Genomic DNA, 8,829 nt, shown 5'->3' on the forward strand with positions numbered 1-8,829 from the left:
TCAATAAAACTATTTTTATTAAATTATTGTTTTATAAATATAATATCAATATCAATTTGTTAGTAATAAATAAACGGTGAACCGCGAGCAACAAATCGTTAAAACGCTGTTATAATTTCAATATTCAATTTCCTGCATTTGCGTCAATATTATAGAACAAAACAACGGACTAAGATAATATAATGGACTCACATCGAACAGGCTGGGGGGTGTTGGGGGAATAAGCGTCAATGTTTTGCCCCTTAACTTCATTTCACATATCAAATAAAATCCCTGTTATTTAAACGCCATCTACAAGCCCGGATTAAGATGATTTTGGGCCCGGGGCCAAATAATTTTAGGGGCCCATAACCAAAATCAAAATATTTGGGACCCACATATAAATAGATTTAACAAAAAAAAGGTGGTTAATAATATAACAATAGTAGAAACTATTATCGACCCATCTCACTTGGTTCTACAGTTACATAATGAACATGTGAAACATAGTATGATATGCAAACCCACATTAAATCATATACATATTCGACATTACAAACACCTAAACATATTATATAGATTACATAAATATATATATATACAAAAGGTATATAAAACATTCATAATATTATATATACATCAATAAGTCACCTACATATGTCATATAGGCATACACATATATTAGGTAATTACATACACACATACTTGTATAATATATCCTTACATATTCTTATATATTTAAACAGTATTCATACATACATTTACATATATATTTACTTAAACAACATTCATGCATGCATAGACTCGATCGATTATTTCAAATAATAATTTACATCAAATAATTTCTATATATAATTTATTTGATACCTAAATTCTTAAATATATATTAATTATTATACATTTACAGTAGATACATAAAATATATCACAACATCGTCGTGCATATTGATCCAACGATATCCAATAAACAGCAATTAAATGCAATATAGTACCTATTCATATATAATTTACTCATTTTTTCGTTAAATACGTAGGTAGAATTTATTTATAAAATATATAATAATGAAATCACGTGTATATTAGTGTATTACCATCACAAGCTTGGAAATATATTTGAAAAAATCATGATTTTTTAGTGAAAATCGGTAAAAATATAATTTCCATATCAAGATCATTTCTAAGATATTAATAATAACATATAACTAGTTTGCAAATCAATCCATCAATCATATTGAATTAGATATTAAATACAACTCTACACTATAACAGAACATTTCAGTTCTAAATGGCTGAATTACATCTCTCCAATCTACTTTCTAATATGATAGTATATCAAGTTATATGGCTCATACATTATTTTATGTTAAAACATGTAAAGTTTTCATAAGTTCAATTATAATTATTATAATCTCACTGAAAAAATATATATATAACTAATATTTTGCATTTTAAAAAACGGTACAACCATAAATATCTTTGCTAAAAGTTATTATTTTTGTTTAAATATCTTAAAAACTGTATTCTTAGAGCCACACTCATCAGCTATATAATATATCACCTATACTATCATTACAATTGTCACTGATTTTCATCACTATACCTGTCTCGAAATACACAAACCTATAACACCTCGGTCAAGAATAAAGTATTGATTTTCAGATTAAATATAAGTACACTATATTTTTTTGATTACTAGGAATTTATTTTTATGTTTTTTTGTTAATGTTTCGAATTTTGTTAGCTATAAGTATTACAATTTAACATAGAAAACTGTAAATATCGAATATATTATGTATACCTAACGTTTATGATGATAATTATATGTGTGTTTATGTGTTTTTTTGAAATTACGACATTCGTATATGCATTTTGTATGAAAATAGTTGATATTTAAAGAAATGCATGACATGAATATGATTTTTATTTAAATATCTGTTAATTTATGTGAATATGAATATGAAGTTTGTATTTTCAGAGAAAATGTGATACTATTATACAAATGTGTGTAACATTTATTTATATTAAAGTCAAATACAATAAAACCTATATTTATATCGGCTTTGTAAACTGTTAAAATTATACATTGTTGTGATATTTTTAATAATTTCTTATCGTCTTATTAAAATTTTTATCAAGATCTGTATAGTACATTAGTACTCATATGTGTTGAAGTATAATTAATATGTTTATATTTATGATCTAAATGGTGATATTTACGACAACTATATAGAAATATAATATTTATCATAATATGGTTAATCACATGGTGAGCAAGACATTTAAAACTTTAACTCCAATCAAAAGAAGAATGAAGTTACGAACTGTTATATTATTTATATTATATACAAATGTAATAATACAATACTATCATTAATGTTTGTGAAATTGTATTTATTTCAATTCTAAAACTGTGTAAGTACAGTTAATATACTTATTTTTTCATTTTAAAGTAGAAATGTATTTGTTTTGATTATATGAATGATTACATAAGTTATGCCTTCAAAAGTGGGTGATATTGAGTAGGTAAATTAAAGTATGAAATAAAGTTTGCGCACGCCTATGGTAATAATAATATTAATTTATATTAATATGTAGCTTTCAAATGTTATGGAAAATATACTACTGTCTATTGCAATAATACCGAAATAAATCATTCGTATTTATTTATATTTAATATAATATAACTTACCTATATCAATGCTATGGTACAATTTAAAATGTAAGGCAATTAATTAAATAATTATATGTTGCACATGACGAATCTAACCGGAAATCAGAATATTCCTGGACGAAATTTACAAACCAATGTTTTAAAAGTACATTGGCCGCAATTTACATTAAATATGACTGTGATCTTTTTTTAGGTACTTAGTTTACTGGTTCCATATAATATATGACCGTGACTTTTTTTGGGGGACACAATTTACCAACTCCAGCTGTATAAAGTTCGATAACGATAAATTATTGATAAGATTATCAAACGTTATTGCAATAATAGCCACTAACTCAAATATGTGAAAAAAAGCGTCTTTTACGTCGAACTTTTTTTCTTTGATTTTCATAAGTTCATGCATAACAAGGAATGCTGCACTTGCAAATTGTAAACGATAACTCATAATTCACAAATTAAATAAATATAAAATAATAACTAAATAATTGTAATATTTACGGAGAAAAAAACTATAAGAATTGAAAACTCACAATGTCCGTAAACAGCTCAAAAAGATTCAAATTATTTTCAAAATTGTATTGTTGAATATAAAATGAAAATATAATTATAGATTAAAATTTTCATGTATCTACAGTTGTTCGTTTTTGAATAACAATAAGATTACAAAACCAGTACATGAGAAATCGAGTAAATATCAAATAATGTAAAAATATGAATTTCAAACGCTCATAAAAATTTAATTTGATTTGATTGTAGACATTTTTTTTTGATAAAGGTAAATAAACTTATGAATAATCTTGTATTACATTTTCAAATCTTATAATTAAAAAGAAAAATTTTTATGAGTACTCATCTCAAAAAAGTTTGCTAAATATCGTGATTTGAACTTTGAATGCTTATAAAAATAAAAACTGTGACTAAGGATTTTTAAGATTTTTCAAATGTCATTGTAACATTATAGTATGAGCTTTGTATTAAATTTTCAAGTTTTTAACTCAACAAATAAAGTTTTATTGACACTCTTAGAAAAAAACTCTAATAAAATTGAAAACTGAAAATATTCCTAAACACTTTAAAACAAATCAAAACATTTTGAAAATGTTATTGAGTATAGAAAATGCATATATAAACAACCAGTGAAAATATCATGTATATACATTTATTTGTTTTAAAGTTATTTTTTTTTTATTTAATTAATTTAAGCATATTTACAATCTATACAATTTGTACAATAAGTAAATTTGATAACATAGGTAATATTAATGACTTAACTTTTTGTATTGACGAGTTGCTATTTCGTTGACTGTTGGGATTTGGAGATCTTTATGTAATGCGTCGTTGGTCATATACCATGAGGCTCCAGTTATTTGTCTAAGACATATAGACTGGAAAGCTTGTATGGGTCTTATATTGGATTTTTTGGCTTGGCCCAAGATTTGTATACCATATGACCAGAGGGGGGTAATTATTGTTTTGTATATTAATATTTTGTTTTCTAAATTCATTGAAGAAGACAATAATGGACGGAGGAGATGTAGACGTGTGTTTGATTGTTTTCTCTTCTGTTTTGTGTGTTGGGCCCAGGTAGTTTTAAAGTTACACCAAAAACCAAAATCGATTTTGTCAAAAACTGATTCTGTGTAAAAATTCCTGTTTTTCCTTAAATTTTATGTTGTTTCTCCCAAGCTTTTAAAAACAATTGGGATTCTGAAAACTTAACCTCCCGAATGCACCAACTAGATTCAATTTTCCATCGAAAAATATACTGTTAAAGAAAATCGAAGACGTTTTACTACCCCAAAACCGTGATGACAGAGACAACAATTAAAAAAATTAAAAATTAAAACAAAATTAAAACACACATCATTGTAAAATCAATACATTCATTGCTCCGCTCAGAATCTAAAATGATTATAGCATAAGTATATAACTAATAATTATGAAATAATAATAAATTCAAAAAAGTACTATTATTAGTAGCTAATTATTAGTAAATTGAACTAAGAAAATTAGGTAGGTACCTATATAATCAGTAAATCGCTTTAGGTACCTAAAAATGCATGAACAATAAATTAATAACAGCAATTATAATGACATATCTTAATAAAATATATTAATATATAACATCAATATAATATAGGTAGGTACTAAAATCGGAAAGTGGAATCTAGTTAGTGCATTGGGGAAGTCAAAATTTAAAATTCAAAAGCACCTAGAAAAACAACATAAAAATTAAAGAATAACGGGAAGTTTTACGCAAAATTGGGTTTTGACAAAAGCGATTTTCGTTTTTGGTATAACTCTAAAACAGACAAACGTATATAAATGAAATTGGTTGTTTGCATATACGCATTTTCTATACACGATAACATTTTCAAAATATTTTGATTTGTTTTTAACTTGTTTTGAACATTTTCAGTTTCCAATTATATTAGTTTTTTTTTCTATGAGTGTCAGTAAAAATTAATTTATTTGTCGGGTAAAAAAGCTTGAAAATGTAATACAAGGCGCCTACTTTATTGTTATAATAGAATTAAAAAATTTTTAAAAATCCTTAGTCACAATTTATTTTATGAGCATTTTAAAGTTCATATCTTGAAAAATCACAAAATTTAGCAAATTATTTTGAGTTAAGAATTCATAAAAAAATTTCTTTTTAAATCTAACATTTGAAAATTTAATACAAGATTACCCATAGGTTTGTCTATCTTTACTAAAAATAAAAATATTTATGAGTGTTTGAAGTTCATATTTTTACAACACTTTTATTTCATTTCTCATGTAGTGGCTTACTACGTCTCACAATAATATCATCAAATATTCTTAGTAATATGTTATGTATATAGTATATACATAATAAAAACCCTTATTATAAATATAATAATATCATACTGCCCACAAATTAAATGACCTCATTCGAAGCAGACGTAATACTTAATTTGTCGCCAAGTACTCCTTATCGTGGTCAGTGTTGAAAGAGTAAGACTTTATCTGGGTTAGGTAGGGATCTCACCCTTGAACATCTAGTGCTCGTTATAGTGGTCACCAAAAGGAGAATTTAAACAAGATCATACAGCAGGTGTCGATAACTACTAATTCGTTTGACAGTTTGGGAATCGGAAACCGAAATATACCTGTTGTATACGTTAAGCCTTTGCATGGCGTATACGACACATGTCATATGCTGACGCTCTTTTTCTTATACAATAATAATATTGTATCATTGAATTCGAATTAAATATTATTCATTACAGTGACCAACTTGTAACCTACTGTACACCAGACCGACACCCACTTAACCACCTTTTTTTATATTACAACCTATACCATATGTATTTATAATATTTGTTTAGTACCAACCTATTTACATACTAATTATTAAAAACAACTTAGTACCTATACAAAAGATAGCTCTACAAATATTTACTATACATATGTATATATTTATGTATTATATTTAATCATATAACTAAGTATCATAATTTATGATTATGCATAGTTTTAAACTGATGACATTTACGTGCACATTTGTACATAATATACCCACTTAAAGCTTGGTCCTACATACAAAATGGTCGTAAATAACACGTTTCGTGTTTATATTACTGGCGAGATGTATTTTGAATTTCTTGACTTAAGTTTACAAACAATTAAAAATTATTTTATCGGACATAATATTATTATCAATAGTCATTAAAACTATTTAAAACAAAATATGGTGATCGCACGCAAGTATTTTCAAATTTTCATAATAATTGTAATATTCTTACAAGGTAGGTACATTGTAAATATTAATATTAAAACTTTTTTAAATCATTTATATTGGTGCTTATATTATAAATATAAAAAAAATATATTTAGTGTGTGTATTGTGTATGTGGTGAGAGAAGATGTTGTTCACCAGACCAAACCAAACCGTCACGTCTATCCATGGGACTATAAATATGGAATAAAAACTTTCAAGTTATTTGTAATTTGTACGACGATGTAACGCACAATATTCACTATTAAGTATCAGTTTTTATAATATAACATAGTATAACATAATACAAATTAACATAATTTATTAATTTGCAAATATATGGGTCGTTAATAACATATTATGTAGACAACACTTGCCTATTATTCTCTGATACATTATGGTAATTTGTATATACTAAAGCATCTACTGGGGTAAGCCAAATTATTTCAAATTCATACATTTTTATGTATTACTTAAGTCTTGGGTCGATACAATTATCTGTATTTCAAAAGAACCTTCGCTCTTTTACTGTAAATTATTTAGGTAAAAAATACTGTTGTCAATTCTATAGTATTATACTATTAGATTCTCTGCATATAATTAAACCGTATTTTCAATAGAATATTTAAAGAAAATATGTAGATCGTTTAGTTAGAAGTTTATTTAGAGATAATATAATACACCATTTAAATTATTTAAAACCATTTTATTCAAACATTCTGTCGTATACACCGATCACAGGCGTACACAAATAAACGAACAAATTAATTATAATAAGCTAAAACTTATATTAAAACTTTGACGTCCAGTGGCGATCAAAGTGGCTTAATACAAAATTCACAAAATCAAAAATGTTTAAAATACTTAACACGTGTTCATGAATTATAAATTAATATGAATATAATATATTATACAACAACCAACAAGGAGACCATGTATAAGCTAATATGTTCTCAAATGTGATGGCATATCAAATATTACTGCCCCATAAACATTCACTAAACTTTTCGGCCATGGTTCCAAGATCCAGGTATTGGTTTTAGTGTCATAGATTTCTACGGAATCCAAAAATTTATCAGATCCGCCAATAACATACAACAAACCCTTAAATGTCACAACACCTATATTGAAAATTCAATTTAAATTCAATAAGTTCATTAGAAAGATTTTCTTATAAAATTAATATTTATAGTTACTTGAATTGAATCTGGACAAGTGCATATCTTAGATAGGAGACAAAACTTTAGCAATTGGTGAATAGGTCTCGACACTTTTAAGATACACTGAACTTCCGAGTTCCTGACAGGCACCACCAATAGCATACATTACACCGTCTAAGACTCCTATAACAGGGGCTCGGCGTTTTATAGACATTTGTGTGACTGGTGTCCACGTGTCAAGGCTGGGATTATAGCATTCAAACCAGGGTCCCCTCTCTCAGTAGACATATTAGATATTAATCACCATTCTTGAATACTCCTGTTAAAAACCTCTGCACCATTTGAATAATCAAAACCAAGTGCACCGTCAATCTATCATTTAATATTATTATAAATATATATACAACAAAAAATTAGTTATAGGTTAAGTAACCTATTGGTATAACTTACAGCATATACACGATCATCTACGACAAACAAATCTAAAATAAGTTTGAAGGACACCATGTCAGTTTATTTCCATTGGAGTGGTTGTGAAGATAAATCAAGCATTTCAATAATTGGTCTTGGATTAAAATATTTATAACCGAGGGCAAAAACTAAATGTTCTTTCAATAAGGCTAGACGACCTCCTTCTCCAAACCTTTCACCCATTTCCAATGCTTTATACAATAGTTTAGTTGATGGTATACCACCTTGTATACCTCTTCCCCTTATCTGATAAATCACAGATGGCAAGAAGAGACTGCAAAAAAAATATAAGAAGATAAAATTATATTAATTATATAATATGAAATCTGAATTCAATAATACAAATACAAATATTCAAATAGCATAATAATAAGAATACTTGACTTGAGTCGTTATGACAAACAATATTGACATATTTTATGTATTTAATGGTTATAAAAAACTATACCTAAATAGTAGATACCAACCTATTCGATAACGGTTTAACCTACAGTCTTATGCAATGTAGCATACTATACACGAGCACCTTATTAAAATATGATAAAATATTCGATTGACTAGTTTAGTTTATGATAGACCACTTCCCCTTATCTGATAAATCACACATGACAAGAGGAAACTGCAAAAAAAAATATAAGAAGATAAAATGATATTAATAAGATAATTATAAAATATAATAAAATATTCGATTGACTACAATACGCACATTGTGTTATGTACGTAGGTACTTACTTATTTTGTTTTGTAGTTAACTTCAGTTTGTAGGTATTATACGTATCTGTAGATGCGGTATATTATATTCCGTGG

The 8,829-nt window shown here is 26.4% G+C and overlaps 1 protein-coding gene across 1 annotated transcript in view; it reads right to left on the reverse strand.

Moving 5' to 3' along the window:
• Positions 1–8,829, reverse strand: part of LOC132934574 (kelch-like protein 3) — a 16,088-nt gene extending 7,259 nt beyond the window's left edge. The window contains exon 1 of the transcript XR_009663048.1: positions 8,755–8,829. The gene's annotated coding sequence lies outside the window, so the exon portion shown is untranslated. The remainder of the gene's footprint in view (positions 1–8,754) is intronic.

The sequence above is a fragment of the Metopolophium dirhodum genome, chromosome 1, assembly GCF_019925205.1.
Source record: "Metopolophium dirhodum isolate CAU chromosome 1, ASM1992520v1, whole genome shotgun sequence".
Classification (NCBI taxonomy): Eukaryota; Metazoa; Arthropoda; class Insecta; order Hemiptera; family Aphididae; genus Metopolophium; species Metopolophium dirhodum.